General features: G+C 42.6%; 1 protein-coding gene across 3 annotated transcripts in view; it reads left to right on the top strand.

Moving 5' to 3' along the window:
- Nucleotides 1–12,851: 12,851 nt before the first annotated feature.
- The window catches only part of iars1 (isoleucyl-tRNA synthetase 1), a 183,617-nt gene continuing 176,369 nt past the window's right edge, over nt 12,852–20,099 (top strand). For 2 of the 3 annotated variants that reach the window (XM_059649823.1, XM_059649826.1), the window contains exon 1: nt 13,050–13,069. The gene's annotated coding sequence lies outside the window, so the exon portion shown is untranslated. Of the gene's footprint in view, nt 12,948–13,049; nt 13,070–20,099 lie in introns of those variants that run through there. The other variant, XM_059649825.1, reaches the window with a different exon arrangement.

Genomic DNA, 20,099 nt, shown 5'->3' on the forward strand with positions numbered 1-20,099 from the left:
ACAACCCTATCAACGTGGGTGGCAAATTTCAGGGATCTATGCACATGGACACCGAGATCTTTCTGCTCATCCACACTACCAAGAATCTGACCATTAGCCCATACTCTGTGTTCCTGTTACTCCTTCCAAAGTGAATAACCTCACACTTTTCCGCATTAAACTCGATTTGCCATCTCTCAGCCCATCTCTGCAGCTTATCTATGTCTCTCTGTAACCTGCAACATCCTTTTGCACTATCCGTAACTCCACTGACTTTAGTGTCAGCTGCAAATTTACCAACCCATCCTTCTACGCCCTCATCCAGGTCATTTATAAAAATGACAAACAGCAGTGGCCCCAAAACAGATCCCTGCGGTACACCACTAGTAACTGAACTCCAGGATGAACATTTCCCATCAACCACCACCCTCTGTCTTCTTCCAACTAGCCAATTTTTGATCCAAACCACTAAATCACCCTCAATCCCATGACTCCATATTTTATGCAATAGCCTACTGTGGGGAACCTTATCAAACGCTTTACTGAAACCATATATACGACATCAACTGCTTTACCCTCATCCACCTGTTTGGTCACCTTCTCAAAGAACTCAATAAGGTTTGTGAGGCACGACCCACCCTTCACAAAACCGTGTTGACTATCCCTAATCAAATTTTTCCTTTCTAGATGATTATAAATCCCAGCTGTTATAATCCTTTCCAACACTTTACCTATAACCAAAGTAAGGCTGACTGATTTGTGATTACCAGGATTGTCCCTCCTCCCCTTCTTGAGCAAGGGGATAACATTTGCTATCCTCCAGTCTTCTGGCACTATTCCTGAACATAATGACGACATAAAGATCAAAGTCAAAGGCTCTGCAATCTCCTCCCTAGCTTCCCAGAGAATCCTCGGATACTTCCCATCTGGCCCAGGGGACTTATCTATTTTCACACCTTCCAGAATTGCTAACACCTCCTCCTTGTGAATCTCAATCCCAAAAGATCAATCTTTTGATCTCTTTGCCTGTGTGCTTCCCTTCATTTCAATTGATGAAGGAACAGCAGTCCGAAAGCTTGTGATTTCAAATGAATCTGTTGGCCCATACCCTGGTGTCGTGTGACTTCTGATCTTGTCCATCCCTCTCCAACACTGGCATCTCCACATCAAAGATGTGCAGGTTAGGTAGATTGGCCATGCCAAATTGCCCATCGTGTCCAGGAATTTGCAGGCTGGGTAGATTAGCCACAGGAAATGCTGTGTTAGGGGGATATGATAGGGGGTGGGTCTGTGTGGTGTGGACTTGATCGGCAGAGTGGCCTGCTTTCACACTGTAGGGACTTGAAGCAAAACTACGGTCTATCAAGCTTAGCTGGTATCTGACTTGTCTGATACATCAGCTGAGATCATTACATAGACAGGAATTGCAATGCAATCTGGAACAGAAACAAAGTTGCTGGAAAAGCTCAGCAGGTCTGGCAGCATCCACGAAGGAAAAAAACAGAGTTTTAACGTTTCGGGTGTGGTGACCCTTCCTCAGATTCTTCTGAGGATGGGTCACTGGACCCGAAACATTAACTCTTTTTTTTCTTCAAAGATGCTGCCAGGCCTGCTGTGCTTTTCCAGCAACTTTGTTTCTGTTCCAGATTTACAGCATCTGCAGTTCTTTTGTTTTTTATTGCAATGTAATCTGTTGTGGAAAGGGAGAGGAAATGTGGCAAGGCAAATGGTAAAGATAGAAACAGCTAAAAGGAGAAGAGGAAGGCCTAAGGCCTGATGGAAAGATGCAGGAGGAACAAATTACTACAGATGCTGGAATCTGCACTGAAAACAACAGATGTTGGAGGTCACAGCGGGTCAGACTTGAAGCTAACGTTTCGAGTCTAGATGACTTTTCATCAAAGCTGAAGTGTAGAGGGGACAGTATTTATGCTAAAGCTTGGAGAGGGGGGGAAGGTCTGAGGGTAGTGGGTACCAGCAAAGAAAAGACGTTGATAGTTCAGATTAAGTGATTGGAATGTGAGTAGATCTGGCAGATGTGTGCCTCCTGCTACACTCGAAAGAATGGAGGGATGGAAGAATATGATAACAAGCTAAAAGGAAGGGAAGAAATGTTCACAGTTTAAAGGTGTTGAACTCAATAGTAAGACCAGATGGAAAGATGCAGTCGTCAGAGAATCAAATGTAATGGGATTGGAAGGGCAATGATGATTGTCAGGAGGATATGAAGAAAGCTGATCAATTAGTATTCTGAAACCTGAAGTTAACAGGAAAAACAAAAAGAAGAGCCCTTTTATTTCCTGACTAAGAATTGATTCCAGCATTTTATTCTTACTGAATGTTGGGCTAATTGGCCGAGTTTTCTGTCTTTGTGCGTTACCTTTCTTGAGTGTCAATATTACATTTGCTACGTTCCATTTTACTGGAATTGTTCAGATTCTGAGGAATTTTGGAATGTCAAGACCAACGCAAGCACTCTCCCTGTAATCACTTACTTAAAACTTTAAAATAAAAACCATTGGGTCAGGAGATTTTTCTGCTTGTAAGTTCATTAATGTTTCCATCATTTTGTCTTTACAAATATTCTAGTTAAGCCTTTGGTTCCTCACAATTTTTAATAAGTTTTTTTTGTCTTCTACCGCAAAAGCAGATACAAAATATTTTTGATGTCTCAACCCTTCCCTTATTCTAACTATAATTTCTCTTTTCCTAGCCTCCAAGTCACCAATATATGCTTTAACTACTCTATTCCTTTTTACACATTTGTTGGAGCTCCTACAATCTATTTTAAAATTCTCATGACTATATTGTATTTCCCCATTCTTCTTCAATTATTTTGAATGTCATTTGTTAGTTTCTAAAATTCTTTTAACCCTCAGACTTACTACTCTTCTTGACTATGTTACAAGCCTCCTCTATTAATCTAATACTATCCTTACTTCCGTTGGCTAATTATAGACGGATCATTTTTCCCTTTTTTTAAATTTTCAGTGGAATTGCATACTAACTGAGAATTATGCCATATGTTCACTATCACTTTTCCGTCATTAAATCTTTAAGTCCACTTTCTTAATCCATCTGAACTAACTTGTCTATGTAACTGATTTGTTTTATTTAATTCTAAACTAGTGTTTATAAGGCTCTATTTAAATTGTTATGTAAAAACAATCTCCTTTATTTCAAGGTAAAATGGAGTGGTGGAGAGGGCAAATGACTTTCTCCTGATTCTGCATGGTGGCAAACCCTGTGATCTGTTTGCCACTGGGGCAAAGGGCTCAGGTCAATCCAATTGAAAGTTGAAATTCATGTGTTGGTTTTCACACCTGAACATAAAGTCAGAAGTAGCTGGCCTTGCTTTGGCCAAACTTACAGATTCTATTAGTTAGACCCAGGGTGGCACAGTGGCCCAGTGATTAGTACTGCTGCTTCACAGAACCAGGGACCCACGTTTAACCCCACGTTGGGTGACTTGTCTGTGTGGAGTTTGTACATTCTCCCTGTGTCTGTGTGGGTTTCTGCTGGGTACTCCAGTTTCCTTCCATAGTCTAAAGATGTGCAAATTAGATGGATTGGACGTGCTAAATTACTCATAGTGTTCAAGGATGTGTAGGTTAGGTGCTCAGCAATGGGAAATGCAGGGTTACAGACACAGGGAAGGGAGATGGGTCTGGGTGGGATGCTCTTTGGGGCATCAGTGTGGACTTGTTGGGCTGAATGGCCTGTTTCCACACTATAGGGATTCTATGGAGTGATCCTAGAGACAGAAAAGGACACACTAGGGACAAACTATTTTGAGCAAAACACTGGTGAGAACAGATTCCCCATTTGGAAGGATGCCTATTATGAAGAATTAAAGACCAAGAAGTTGCCAGACATCCAAACTGTGTATGCTCAGGACGATTCTGGAACACTTGCCTCTGAGACATTCCCACTGCTGAATTCCTAGCCTCTGGTCTGCCTTGAAGCCACAGTTTTTATATGATTAGGTTATTTAGGTTCTGGTACTTTAGGTTTTGTAGTTTCGTATATGAGTTGTCTCTAAATGATGTCAATAAATGTAGGAAAAGTCTGAAAATGTAAAATCTTACATGATCTTTAAAGTTGGTCATTGGAAATTCAAATCTCCATTTAAAAATATCATCAATCTCTGTGGAGGTCATAACAGTCAGTTCAGTCTCATATACATCACTCTCAGACTCAATGTAAAATTTAAAAATGTCGTGATGACTCTTTCTTGAAAGACCCCTTCATATTCTCGTGACACAAAACAAGATCTAAATCGTCTATTCTCTGTTCAGATTTACTCATATACTGTTCAAGAACACTGTTTCAATTAGAATCTATGATCTGTCCTCCAAGCTACACTGACAATTTGATTTGTATATTTGTACAAAGTATGAAAATCAAACTTTTCCAATATTAATGCATTATCTTAGTTACTAGCTCCTTTTATTTCTCCATGACTGGGCCAGAAACCATTTTCGTTTCTGAGAAAATCATCTAAAAATGCTAAGTACCTTGTGGTCCAAAGGTTAGCTCCTCTTACAGGTCATTAACACATGTTCCAAAGTGATCAGTTTGTTTTCTTTTAAACAAAATCTTGCCAGGGGATCAACTCATAAGACCATAAGACGTCGAAGCGTAAGCCATTTGGCCTATTGAGTCTACTCTGCCATTTGATCATGGCTGATGTGTTTCTCAATCCCATTCTCCTATGATTTCCCCATATCCCTGAATGCGTTGCCAGTCACAAACCTTGGTTCAGTGAAGAGTGCAGGAGGCTATGCTAAGAGCCGTACAAAGCAGTTGTCAACACAGTGATGCTACAAACCAGGTCTAGTGAAGAACATTAGCAGCAAGTGTTAGACAGGCCTAAGTGATTTCACAAACCGTAGATCAGCTGTGAATAGCACATGGATGAGGTCAGAAGGCTTTATCTGTAGTCGAGAAACTACCAGGAGATGCGGAGAATTCTTCAGGAAGTTAAACTTTTATTTGCAAACAAAAGCTGTGACAATCACAAAGTGGTTTCCCAATTGCCCCCAATCCTCGGGACTTGTTATCTTTTATACATTTTCAGTTATCATGCTCTTTCTCAGGTTGCCAGCATGCCCAATGGTGTCAGTAGGGGTTATCTTTCTACACTTAGGCAATAAGTCAATGCTGTTAGTTCATGTTATCTTTCTGTTTCTGCCACTATGGCTGTTTCTTCTTCAAATTAAAATAATGATTATTTATTACTACACCTGCCACAATGGTCCTTCGCCTCGGGTTGACCGCATTACATCATGCTAGGCCTTGCTTCTAAGTTACATGCTTTAATCAACCTAATTAAGCTGCCGTTAATAGCTAGCCTAGTTATACTACCATTGTTCTACACTCCCTTGACCTGTTCAAGCACCTCATTCTATTAAGGTACAGCATTTCATTGATTATTGCAACATTCCATAATTCAGTACATCATCCTATTGATCGCTGTAAGATTTAACCCTTTGTCTGCCCCTATATTTTTATTTTCCATCATATCCATGTGGAATCGCTAGCAAGAGATTTCGGCAGATCAGCTCTGAAGCCCTGCCACGTCCAGTCGTGAATGGTGGTGGATACTTAAACAACCCACTGGAGGAAGAGCTCCCCAAATTGCCCCACCCTCAATGATGGGAAAAGCCACCCAACAGTACAAAAGGCTGAAACATTTGCAAAAATCTTTAGTCAGAAGAACCAAATGGATGATCCATCTTGGCCTCATCCAGACGTCCCCAGCATCACAGGTATGATTTGTCAGCTAATTTGATCACTCCACATGGTATCAAGAAACTGCTAAATGCACTGAATACTTAAAGGCCATGAATCCTAACAACATTCTCGAATAGAACTGAGAAAATGTGCTCTGCAGCATGGCATATGATGGCATACCTCTTACTTGCCTGGATGAGCATGACGCTTCAAAAACACTCAAAAAACTTTTATAAATGATTTAGATGAAAATATATAGAAGGCATGGTTATTAAGTTTGCAGATGATACCAAATTTGGTGGTATAGTGGACAGTGAAGAAGCTAAGGTTACAAAGAGATCTTGGTCAAATAGGTCTATGGGCTGAGGAATGGCAGATGGAGTTTAGTTTGGATAAATGTGAGGTATTGCATTTTGGTAAAACAAACAAGGGCATGACATATAAAATTAAAAGTAGGGCCTTGGGTAGTGTCGAAGAACAGATTGACTTGGGAGTTCACGTACATAATCCTTTAAAGTTTGTGACACATGTAGACAGGGTGGTTAAGAAGGCCTTTAGCATGCTTGCCTTCAATGCTCATACCTTTCAGTAAAAGAGTTAGGGTGCCATATTGAGGTTATACAGGATATTGGTGAACCTGTTTGGCGCACTATGTCCAGTTCTAGTCAACCTGTAATGGGAATGATATTATTACGCTGGAGAAGGTTCAGAAAAGATTTACCAAGATGTTGCCGGGAATATAGAGTTTGAGTCATAAGTAGGGGCTGGATATGCTGGGATTTCTTTCACTGGAGTGTAGGAGGTTGAGAGGTGACCTTATCGAGATTTATAAAATCATGAGGGATACAGATAAGGTGAATGGCAGGTGTCTTTTATGTAGGATGGGGGATTTCAAGACTGGGAGCATGTTTTTAAGGTGAGAGGAGAAAGATTTAAAAAAGATATGTGAGCAACATTTTTATATATAGGGTGGTTTGTGTGTGGAGTAAACTTTCAGCGGAAGGGGTGGATTTGGATACAGCTACAACATTTAAAAGGCGTTTGAACAAGTGCATGAATAAGAAATGTTTGGACAGATATGCACCAAACGCAGGCAGGTGGAGCTAGTTTAATTTGGGATTATGGTCAGTATGGACTGATTGGACTGAAGGGTCTGTTTCCATGCTGTATGATTTTATAAGGTTGACATTATTGTAAGAATTGTGCGTTTTATTTTTGAGTCATTAAAAATGGTGGATTGCAAGAAGAAAGAACTGTTTGTAAACATCACAATTCACCAAGATGCCTGCATATTTTCACAGCAAGGAATTCAATACCAATTGTGAGCTCTGGTTTTGTGGTTGTGGGTTCCTGCACTATGCAGACAATCGGAAGCAAAGGAGTTGTTTACAACTGAAGCTGATCGGTTCTCAGTTAACTAAGCAGTTTGGAACTGGAAACAAGTTAGATGCGGACACATAGAGATAGAAAGACACAGAAGAATGTGCTGTTGTTCTCCCCAGAAAAAAATACTTGTTGTCTACAGTAAAAAACAACCTCAGTTTAAACTTGAAGAAAACTAGTTACGTTTCCTGCATGAGGTGTGTTAGGCTGTGATTTTGAATTGGTAAATGAGGGACATTTTCTGAGTGTATCGGCTGCTCTGTACTTCTTACGAACCAGTGGAAGCTTGCAGTGAAGGACAACTGAACAGCAAGGACCTGTCTAGCTGAAGAAGGATCGTCTCAACATTGCAATCAGAAAGAAAAGACTGTTGGCTAGACTTTCCGGTTACAGAGTCAAGGAGTTGTACAGCAAGGAAATAAACCCTTCAGTCCAACTTATTCATGCTGACCAGATATCTTAAACTAATCTAGTCCCATTTACCAGCATTTGGCCCATATCCTCTAAATTCTTGCTATTCATTTACACATCCACATGCCTCATAAATATTGTAATTGCACCATCTCCCACCACTTCTGCTGGCAGCTCATTCACATCACCCTCCTCATGAAGAAGTTGCCTCTCAGGTCCTTTTTAAATCTTGCCCGTCTCACCTCAAACCTATGCCTCTAGTTTCGGACTCCCCTACCGTGGGAAAATGACCTTGGCTATTCACCCTATCCATGCCCCTCATATTCAGCTTTTCCCTACAGCTCAAACCTCAAATCCTTCCTATAGCAGGGAGACCAGAATTGAATGCAGTATTGCAGAAGTGGCTTAGCCTGTACAGCAGCAACACAATATCCCAACTCCGATATTTAAGCACTGACCAATAAAGACAAGCATACCAAACACTTTCGTCACTAACCTGTCTACATGTGACCTCACTTTCAAGGAACTATGAACCTGCACCCCACATCTCTTTGTTTGGCAACACTTCCCAGGACCCTACCATTAAGTAAGTCCTGCCCAGATTTGCCTTTCCAAAATGCAACACGTCACCTTCGTTCTCCCATCTCAGCCAATAATCTATTTTCCTTATTTGTTTGCATGTCTGTGTTTAGGGTGAAGTTTATAGGGAGATTAGAGTTTTAGTTAGTAGTGCTTTATGTCAATGGTTTAAATATGTTTATGTTTAGCTATAATGCAATTACTTTGATTGAATAATAATTCTTGCCTAGTAAAGAAGTCTGGTCTGCTGCATTCCATCAACCTTAGTTTGAAATCAGGTAAATTGAGATAGTTTTAAGAAATCTTGAACATTTGGTACAACTCTGGGAATAGTGAATCATACCGTCATCCAGGAAAAAGCAGTCTTCTTGATTGGAACCACATTTGTAGACATTCACGTTCTTTGCCAGTATGCACAGCAGCAGCAGTGTGTACCATTTAGAAGATACACAGCAGAAATTCACCAAGGCTTCTAAACCCACAATTACCTCCATTTAAAAGGACATGTGTAGTAGATACATGAGCACATGACCAGCAAGTTCCCCTCCAAGCTACTTACCAAACTGAATTGGAATACCATTGCTCCTTCACCACCGCAGGGACACAATCTTGGAAATTCCTTGCTAACAGCAATGTGGGGGAAACTTACACCAAATGGATTGCAGTGGTTCAAGAGGCAGCTCATGAATACTTTTTCAAATACAACGAAGGCTATATCCGAGAAATGAATAAAAAGAAAGTGACAAAGGTTTTCGTATACCATAGGACTCAAACCAAAAATGGTAAGGTATAAGGAGTAAGGAAATTCAGCACCTTGAACCTGTTCCACCATTTGATATGACGCCCAACAGTATGAAATAGTGCGGTTGAAAGATACTTTGGTTCTACCCCAGCAGGAATGGAAAAAGCACAAGGACCATTGAAAATAGAAAACAGGAAGCACATTTCATGATGCATTGTGAATTGAGTGTGCTGCATTGCTGTCCTTGTGCTATGATGTGAAGTGTAAATACATGGAAGCATTTCAAACTTTTTCCTTAAATATTTCCTTGTACACTCCTGGTTCATCTTATGGTCTAGCAAATACAATAACACTCAATAATCCAGAAGTATAGTTAATGTTAGGGTCTTACAAACCACACTCACTGGTACTACCCTCTATAACTTGTCATTTGTCATCTCGATGTATACTGATTTATTTCCTGATCTACTGAGCCAAGATCCTTCCTCATTACTGACCTTATGCCACTCTTCAATATCAGGACTGACCCTTCCTTTCCCATTTTGTCCATCTTTTGGAAATCTCAAATCCTTTGGAATATTAAGTTCCCAACCCTGGTGACCCTCTAATCATATCTCTGTAAAGAGATAACCTGATAAGTCTCCAAGGCCTGATGCTGTGCATCTCAGAGTAATTTAGGAAATGGCCCTAGAAATAGTGGATGCATTGATGATCATTCTGTAGACTCTGGAAGAGTTCTGATAGACTGGAGGGTTGCTAATGTAACTCCACTCTTTAAAGAAGGAGGGACAGAGAAAATGGGGAATTATAGGCCAGTTAGTCTGACACCGGTTGTGGGAAGATGCTGGAGTCAATCATTAAAGATGTCAAAACTGAGCATTTGGAGAGTGGTGACAGAATCGGTCCTAGACACCATGGATTCACAAAATGGAAATCAGGCTTGACAAATCTTCTGGAACTTTTTGATGAAATGACCAGTAGAGTAGATGATGGTGAACCAACCGATGTTGTGTATATGGACTTCTAAAGGCTTTTGACAAGGTTCCACTTAAGAGATTGGTAAGGAAAATTGAAACTCATGGTATTGGAGGTAATGTATTGACATGGATAGAGAACTGGTTGGCAAACAGGAAGCAGAGTTGGAATAAATGGGTTATTTTCAGAGTGGCAGGCAGTGACAAGTAGGGTGCCACAGGGTTCAATGCTGGGTCCTCAGTTGTTCACAATATACATTCATGATTTGGATGAAGGAATTGAATGCCATATCTTCAAATCTGCAGATGGCACTACGTGGGTGGTAGTGTGTGCTGTGAGGAGAATGCTATGAGGCTGCAGGGTGACTTGGACAGACTGGTTGAGTGGGATAAAACTCAGCAAATCCAACGTAATGTAGATAAATATGAGGTTATCCACTTTGGTCACAAAAACAGAAAGGCAGATTCTTATCTGAATGGTGGCAGTTTAGGAAAAGGTGCCTTGAGACCTGAGTGTCACGGTGGAACAGTTGTCAAGTTTGGCATGCAGGTGCAGGAAGCAGTGAGAAAAACTAATAACACGCTCTCCTGCATAGTGAGAGGATTTGAGTAAGGAGTAAGGATGTCTTGCTGCAGTTATACAGGGCCTTGGTAAGGCCATACATTGAGTATTGTGTGCTGTATTAGTCTCCTAGTCCAAGGAAGAATATTCTTGCTGTTGAGGGAATCCAGTGACGGTTCATCAGACTGATTCCTGGGATGGCAGGACTGACATATGAGGAAAGGTTGAATCGGCTGGGCTTGTATTCACTCAAATTTCGAAAAATGAGGAAGGGATCACACAGAAACATAAAATTTTGATGACACTGGACAGGGTTAGTGCGGGAAGAATGTTCCCGATGTTGGGAAAGTCCAGAACAAGGGGTCACAGTCTAAGAAGAAGGGGTAAACCATTCAGGACTGAGGTGAGAAAGAATTTCTTCACTCAGAGGGTTGTGAACCTGTGGAATTCTCTCCCACAGGAAGCTGTTGCGGCCAGTTCATTAGATATATTCAACATGGCCCTTGCAGCTAAAAGGATCAAGAGGTATGGGGAGAAGGTGGCAATGGGATAGAGTTTGCATTGAATGTTGGTGCAGGATCAAAGAGCTGAATGGCCTAATCCTGCACCAATTTTCTGTGGTTCTACGACTAATTCCTTTAGCCCTTTAACATTTTTCTCTGGTTTTATCTTATTCACTGGTGCAAAATTATCATTAAATTCGGTGTCCCTTCCTGTCAAACTCCATTTACCTTTACCTGTATTTCTACCTGTTCATTAAATAGTGAACCCAGCCTCGCCTGGGAACTGTCTCTGGGACCTGTCACGATCTCCAGTCTCCTCCATTCATCTTTGCTAAGTTGAACTTATAAGTTTGAAAAAAAAGGGGAAGAAAGGAAAAAGAACACGTGGAGCAGAGCAGATCCGTCTGATTGGAGCGACTCACTGTGCCATCTTGCTGGAAAATGTATGGATGTTAATGCATTGGAAGCAGTTCACAGAAGGTTTACTAGACTAATACCTGGAATGACCAGATTGCCTTATGAGGAAAGGCTGGACAGGCCTCTATCCTCAGGGGTTTAGATGAGTCAGAGGTGATGTAATTGAAATGTAAAAGATCTTGATTGGGCGAGGTTTGAGAAGATTTGTAGCTCAGGTCGAGGTTCTGGCTGTGAGTTTGCTCGCTGAGCTGGAAAGTTAGTTTTCAGACGTTTCGTCACCATTCTAGGTAACATCATCAGTGAGCCTCCGACGAAGCGCTGGTGTTATGTCCCGCTTTCTATTTATCTGGTTAGGTTTCCTTGGGTTGGTGATGTCATTTCCTGTTCTTTTTCTCAGGGGATGGTACATGGGCTCCAAATCAATGTGTTTGTTGATGGAGTTCCGGTTGGAATGCCATGCTTCTGGAAATGACATTCAGGAAATGACATCACCAACCCAAGGAAACCTAACCAGATAAATGGAAAGCGGGACATAACACCAGCGCTTCGTCGGAGGCTCACTGATGATGTTACCTAGAATGGTGACGAAACGTCTGAAAACTAACCTTCCAGCTCAGCGAACAAACTCACATCCAGATCTTGATTGGACTTGACAGTATGAATGTCAAAAGGATGGTTCCTCTTGTGGCAGAATCTAGAATTACAAAATCAGTTCACCTGTAACCTTTACTGTAACAGTACCAATGTCGCCTCTGTTATGACCTGCCTCAATGAAATAACTGCAGAGGGGCTGGTATCCTGTCATCAAGTCACCTTTTATTCAAAAGTGCACCTTACATTGGCTGTAGGCAGCCAGCTCCAATTCAGTCCCTGAAGTAAGATTCTGAATCCTGTTTATATTTGTCAGCCAGGGTTTGTTAATTGGCCCAGGTGAACAACCCCAGTCAAGGATCTCATAGTCAATAAGATCCACCAGGTTCTAATCACATGCTCCATCTCAACTGTTTCAGTGCAAATACCTGCTAGACCTGTTCTGAAGTCTGTGCCCAAGGTGATTTTCTCACTGATGACTCCTAACAAGTTCTTACAGAGATAGTAGGAACTGCTGATGCTGGAGAATCTGAGACAATAAGGTGTAGAGCTGGATGAACACAGCAGGCCAAGCAGCAACAGAGGAGCAGGAAAGCTGACGTTTCGGGCCTAGACCCTTCTTCAGAAAATTTTCTGAAGAAGGGTCTAGATCCGAAAGGTCAGCTTTCCTGCTCCTCTAATGCTGCCTGGCTTGCTGTGTTCCTCCATCCTACAATGTATTGACTCTGACTCCAGCACCTGCAGTTCTCGCTATCTCAGAGAAATTTGCCAACAGAATAATAATTAGGTGAAAGGAAAATTGTGCGGAATATAAAGTAGCAGCTTTAACACGTTTGGCCTGTTTCTGAGCATCACACCGACAGGAAAAGTCTGGCTAACACGAGGAATCCAAGCAACCAGCCCAAGGACAGGCGGGGCCGTGGAGACTAGCCAATAGAAAAAGGGTATACTGGAAAGCCGCCGCGCCATTGTCACTGAAATAAGCCAATCGGAGAAAGGGTAGTTGCCGGTGCGTTGGCGATTGGTAGGGAACCGGCTTCTTGCCCTTGTGGTCTGCAGCAGAAGAGCTGGTGAGTGTGGCTCGGCCTAGGGGTTTGGGGTGGAGGTGCGGGAATATACTGATGGAGCAGTAATGGTTGGGGGTTTGTCGCTCAGTTCATTGCTGACTGGTGAACTGGGAGGTGTGTGCTCGGTGAGTGGTGGTGGGGTTTGTGAGGAGCTGCCATCCCGCCGGCTCCTGTCAGAATCCTCCTCTGTGCATATGTTGTGTCCCCCGGCACGGTGATACCTTCAGGTCCAGTTAGCAGCTACTGCCTGGCGGCGCCGTGTCAGCTCCTTTGCGAACTGCTGTTTTTGTTTTTGTGTATATGTGTCTGGGCGCTGCTGTCGTTACGACGTCGAGGGGAAAAATCTCAAGCACGCCTTCTGAGCGGAGTCCCTCGTCTGGGAGTGTAGACCGCTGTCCCAAAACTTGAATCGCTTCTCCATCGCTGGCGAATCTTCTGTGTCGTTTGAGCATCTTATTTCCCACCTACCCGGTTTTAAAATCTACTACCCTTATAGACTGACCTTTCTTGTCGCGGGTCAAGTATTGCATCAGACTGTAGTGCTGCTGCTGCTGGAGGTTCGTGCAATACTTTACAAACCGAGAAAACTCAACCATCAGCTTTTCGAAACTTTTGACTTGTTATCTATGTATGAGTGGTGCAATTCGTAAGCCCAGTTATGCTTTTCAAACAGATGTTTAAATTCACTGCGTTTTTTTTTTAGATGACAACATTCTCAGAATCTAAACTTAATAAATATGGGAAAACCTGTTTGGCGGCATATTTCATGCCATTTCTTACATCACTGAGCTTTATTTAACTTGTTAAGATTGTGTATGGGAGTTGTTGGCAAACCTGGTGTTTAAAAATTGAACGCCAAATGTTCCTGACAATGTGATGAGCTGCTTTCTGATCGACTACCAGCCTATGCGCTGTCAATTCATGGAGTGTGCACAAGGCATTTTTTTCTGTGGTGAGTGAAAGAACAGGAATTTAACTGTGTGATGCTGAATTTGTTAGTGTGGCTTGGAAGAGAGGTTGGAATTGGTGATGTTCCCATATGACTGCAACCCCTGTAAGTGCTGAAAATCCTGGGATTACAAGGTATTGTTGAAACCTTGGTTACTGCAGTTCCACTTGTAAGTGGGATGTACTGGATCTCCTACAGTGGTGGAGTATGAACACTTGAGCTGTTGGGTAAGATGCTGATCAATAGACTGTGTTTATGGTATCCACCTTCATTATTGCAACTGCACTCTTCCAGGCAGAGTACTCCATTGTGTTCTCTAATTTCCTTTCTAGATTGGAAAGTTGTGTGAGCTGTTGGCTGAAGAATGCGTACCCACCATTTTCTCTCAAAGCCATCATATTTGTCAAAATTCTTTTGGTTGGGTTTGTGTATGGTGACTATCAAATGGTTTTGAATTTGATGATGGAACTGCTGTGAAGGTGAAGTGGTTTGATTCTCGTGGTGGTTTATTGCTTGGAAAAAACTAAATTGGTAATGAAATTTACTGGAAAGGTGTAGCAGGTCTGACGGCATCTGTGGAGAGAAATCAGGATTAATGTTTTGGCTCAAGTGATCCATCCTCGGAATGTGTTCTAGCTTTTGAGGTTTTTTGTTATTGCTTGACAATTGTGCAGCATAAACATTAGTTGCCACATGTCTGATATACACATTGTCTAAGTCTTGCTGTGTTTTGGGCTTAATTGCTTTATTTATAAGGAGTTGTGAATGGAACTGAGCATGTGATGCAATCATCAGATGTCTACACTTTTTTGGCCTCATGTTGGATGGAAGACGATTGATTAAGCAGAGGGCATCACACCTGAGGAGCATCTGCTTGGGGAGTGAGATGTTTGACATCCAATAATCAATCTTTTTCTACAGATCAATTGTGCAACAACCAAACAGTTCTGTTCATGGCATCATACCTTGTAAACCACATCACTCCTGTGTATGCCTTATCCCACAACAGCACAATAATATATAGTTTGCAGGGAGTTGCCATTCAAGTCCTCAACGTTGACTCTAGACCCCATGAAGTCTCAACACTTCCGGTCAAGGAAAACAGCCTCTGGAGTGGATTATCCAACTCTGCCTCCTCTTGTGGCCCCCAGTGTTACAGATGCCAATTTTCAGTCAATTCAAATGATATTTAGAAATGGCTGTGGGTACAATACAGCCTACTGCAAAGGCTGCAGGCCAAAACACCACCATTTTACTCATACTGTGAAATCTTTTTTGCAGAACTGCCTCACACTAAGTTGGTCCAGTATGGTAATGTGGGAAACTACTCTGGTATGTCCTGAGTGCACAAGGCAAGACAATCCAACTTTATTCTACACTTGACATTCAGTGATAAAAGGCTTGTTGAAAATGGTATAAAACAATGCTTGCTCAGTAATAACCTGCTCACTGATGTTCAGTCATGCTTTTGTGTTGGGGCCGTTGCAGCACCTGATTGGATTCCAGCCTTGAGCTAAACATGAATACAACAGCTAAATTCTGGAGGGGAAGTTGAGAGTGAGTGTGACCATGGCATTCAACTGAGCATGGGTTCTTGGAGCCTGAGCCAATGAAAATCTGAATTGGGGTGGAAGTTCTGTCAGATCATATCTTTATTTAAGATGGTTGTTCAAGATCAATCAACTGTCTCAGGACATCACTGCAGGAGTTATACAGCACAATGTTCCAAGCCCAGCCATCAGCACCTACTTCAATGATCTTCCTTCCATTACAAAGTCACCAGTAGGAATGTTTGCTGACATGAAACTTGAATAGCAACATATCCAATGGGGCAAAACCTGAAAAAACATTTGGGCTGTAATATCTGCACTACAGTGCCAGGCAATGACCATCTTCAACAAGAGGGAAGCTAACTCCTTTTGACACAGACAAACCCCCAGTATCAACATTCTGAAGATTAACATTGGCAGGTCCGTTTAGTTTCTGGTCACTACAAATGCTGTGGCTAAAAGAACACAAGATAGGAATTCTGCAGAGAGTAACTTTTTTCTCCTGGTATATGCCCCCAAGCTCAGCCACCATCTACATGGCACCAGTAAAGATGGCTCATGTGGATGAGTGTGGCTCTAGCAACACTTGCGTCCTATTGTCCGCGACATTACAGCCTGCCTGATCAACCTACGAAGCAGTTCTGTATGCTCCCCTCTTCCAGTAGCAGCCGTGTGTACCATCGACAAGATGCACTGTAACATTTCACTCGGGCTGTTTCCATAGCACCTTTTTCAAACCAAGGACCTACATTCGCCGAGAAGGACAAATGCATTGAATATGTGAGAATGCCATCACTTGCAATTTCCCCTCTATATCTCTTGCTATCTTGAGCTGGAACTGTGCTGCTGTCACAGGACTACTTATCCTGGAGTTGCTGGCTGACTGAACAGGAACACTGATGTAATTTCAGCATGTGCTCCCATTTGCAATGACTATTACAAATGAACAATAAGTAGCGGTTCAGCAAGTGATGCCTTCATCCTGTTCAAGTCTGAAGATGCCCTTTTTAGGGCTTAGTCACTGGTGCTACAAACCAGTTCAAGGTGATGGACTTTGAAGCTCCCCACCGGAGTACATTCTGCACTTTCCCTACCCTCCAGTGGTTCTTTCAAGTGATTGTTTAACAGTTGAATGTTGATACCAGTTGAAGGTGGACATTATTGAATGCCATGCAATGCCACAGATTTTACAATAACTTTTCAGGACTCCCAGAACCATTTGCACTGTGCTTTCAGAACAGGCCATACCTGAGGATATTGATGGGTGAGCCTGGAACATTGGATGTAAAGTAAGATTCTGTGATTTTATGATTGAGTAGCAATCAGGCTGTATACAGTTTACTTGGTTTTGGCAGAAGTCCCCAGAAGATGGGAGGCTTTGCCAAATTGACTAGGGTGATGTTTCCCAGGGGTCAGATGAGAGAAACCGTGTCCAAGGATTATTCCTTTGGACAAAAGTGGTAATAACACAGGATTGGAAAGAAAAGTCATTGCAGGTGAGGTGAGTTGGAAGATAGGCAAGTCGGGGGAAGAGAGACTTTGAAGCTAGTACTTGGGCTGTTTGGCTGTAAGCTCCCAAGGTGAAATATAACTTGTTCTTCCAGTTGACATTTTGGCCTTCCTCTGGCAGAGGATGCCTAGGATGGGTGTCTTAGGGGAGTAAGAGGGGGAGCTGAAGTGAACAGCAACTATAAGATTGGGTTGGTTGGTGCGTGCAGAGCACTGATTCTCTGCAAGCTAGTCCCCGAGTCTGTTTGCTCTCCATGATTATAGAGGAGACCACATCAGGAGCAACAGGTACAAAAGATGAGGTAGGTAAGTGCAGGTGACTCTACACCAGATTCGTTTGGGGCCTCTGACAGAGGGGGTGCTGTGGGGACAAGCATAGCACCTCCCTTTTTTTAGATTAGATTCCCTACAGCGTGGAAACAGGCCTTTCGGCCCAACAAGTCCACACCGCCACTTGGAGCATCCCCCTATAACCCACATGCCCCTGAACGCTACAGGCAATTTAGCATGGCTGATTTACCTAGCCTGCACACCTTTTTGGAATGTGGGAGGAAACCCATGCAGACACTGGGGGAATGTGCGAACGCTGCACACAGTTACCCGAGGCTGGAATTGAACCTGGGTCCCTGGCACGGTGAGACTGCAGTGCTGACCACTGAGCCAACATGCTGCCCCATGTTGTAGGGAAAGGTACCAGGTGTGTTGGAGAGTGGAGCTGATGTGGGAATTGTGGAGTGAACGGTCCCTGTGGAAATTGGACAGGTGGGGGAATTTTTCTGGGGGAGGGGGGGTGGAGTGGAGGGACATGCGGGGTAGAGGGCAGAAGCACAAATGAGTGAAGACATCCTTAGGTCTTGCCTCCTTGGTTATTGTAGCCTGTAAAGTGGGAGGATATCTGGCAAGTCCTAAAGTAGAATGTCTTATCCTGGGAGCAGATGTGGTGGAGGAATTGAGAGTATGGGATAGAATTTCAGGAAGGTGGATGAGCGAGGTGTTGTCAAGGTAATTGTGGGAGTCGGTGGGTTCGAGAAGAATGTCAGTGATCAGATAGTTACTGGCAAAAGGGGTCCAAGAATGGGAGGGAGCTGTCAGAAATAATCCAGGTGAACTTAAGAATGGGGTGGATGCTGTTGGTGAAGTTGACGAACTGTTGGAGCTCCTTGCAGCAGCACTGATACAGGAATCAATATCTTGAAGAGGGTGGGTGGGGGGTGCGGGATAGGGAAGATGGTGCTGGTGTAGTTGTAGGAGAGGGACTATTCCAGAAACCCTGCAAAGAGGCAGCCATAGCTTGGGCCTGTAGCCACCCATCTTGGTTTGTAGGAAGTGGGAGTAATCAAAGGGGAAAAAATCATTTGGGGGTGAGGACCATTTCCGCCAAGTGAATGTGTTGGAGGGGGATTCAGTGGGCCTGCAGGAGAGGAAGGGCCATTTAGACCATCCTTGCGGAGAATGCAGGTGTACAGGGGCTGAATGTCAATTTAAGATTGGGGAATTGAAAGCTTTGGAAAAGTTAAAGGTCATGGCTTGTGTATTGGATGTAGGTGGGGAATTCCTGGACCTAAAGGGAAAGAATGGAGTTAAGGTAGGAGGAGATGAGCTCGGTGGATCAGAATCAGGCAGAGATTTTGGGTTTATGGATCTTAACAGCATGCAGATATTGGTGCTTTCTGTTGGTTGTAGGGACTTAATTTTTCTGAAGTTAACTTTTTTACACTTTAATTTGATAAGTTTGTATATATTCCACAACTAAAACATGACCCACTGTTTCTGTAATCTGTCCAAGGATGATTCCTTGGAGGATACTAGTGGTTATAACACAGGAGTGTTCTCAGGAAGGGTCACTAGATCTGAAATGTTAAATCTGATTTCCCTCCACAGATGCACTTCCAGCTAACTCTTGGTTTTGATTTACAGCACCTGCAGTTTTTTTAAGAAAAATCATCAGATGATTTCCTATTTGTCAGCATTAAACAGATTACTACTTCACTCATGCCCCTCGACATACTTGTGATACAGTTTGGATGGAGGCCATGTTTGCCCATAGGCTCTTGCTATGTGTGGAATCTCCATGTCAAGAAGTTATTGTGCTGCAGTTACCACATAATTTTGGATGACCACTACATGCTTCTCAACTAGCATCAATTGTAGATGAATTGGAAGGTTTTACAAATTGACAATCGACCAATTTGGCTTATTTCATAACTGCAAAGAGTGCATCGAAATTTAATGCTCAGATTCATGTCTTGCAATGTAAAAACAATGTTTTCTACCTAACTATCCAATTTTTCATAGATATTGTTTCTTTATCAAATGTTACATTACTTGAAAGTGAGGTAGATCAGGCTGAAGGCAGGGTGTTTAATTTTAAAGTAAATTATGAAGCGAAGAGGGGCAGAATGGCTGAGGTGGTTTGGGAAAATATTAAAACGTGGCAGTGTAAAGGCAATGAATATTGCTACAGAATTATCGTCACTTAGAGCAAGTATATGCCATCTTCCAGGTTTGAGATCCAAGGAACTCATGAGAATTTGATGTTGCTGTTGGAAAATTAATATTGGAGTGGAGGTTAAAACCCCCAACTCCTGACATTCTACATCCCAGAATGGTGAAAGTTGTCCCTACATCATCCTCTCGGGCAGTCCCCCTGATGATTGCATGCTTCCACTCCGCAGGCTGTGTTCCACATGGGCTTAATAGCCCAATCCTTGAACTTCTTTTCCCTGCCCAAGTCAGGTAGGTGGATGGGACATTCTGTGTGCTGTTTCTGTTTGTGGTTGGCTTTCATGTGATCCAGCTGGCGGTGCTTACAGTCACTGGCACCTTCACAAGTAGCCTTTTTTCTTGTTGCTCTGCTCTGAATTGCCTTGTTTCTGCAGGAGTGTAGGTCGTTGAATGTTTCAAAATCTGAATTAGGTTCCTCTTTTCCTGGGAAGTTGAGTTTATATTGGGTAGACAGGAAAGTAGACTTGAGGCCATACCCCAATGTTATCAAATGGGGTCCAGGCCTGAAATGTCAGCTTTCCTGCTCCTCTGATGCTGCTTGGTCTGCTATGTTCATCCAGCTCTACACCTTGTTATTCTCTTATCAAATGGTCCTATTAAGTACCAGAAAATGTGAAAATATCATCTCTCCATCGAATTGAT

The sequence above is a fragment of the Stegostoma tigrinum genome, chromosome 11 (assembly GCF_030684315.1).
Source record: "Stegostoma tigrinum isolate sSteTig4 chromosome 11, sSteTig4.hap1, whole genome shotgun sequence".
Classification (NCBI taxonomy): domain Eukaryota; kingdom Metazoa; phylum Chordata; class Chondrichthyes; order Orectolobiformes; family Stegostomatidae; genus Stegostoma; species Stegostoma tigrinum.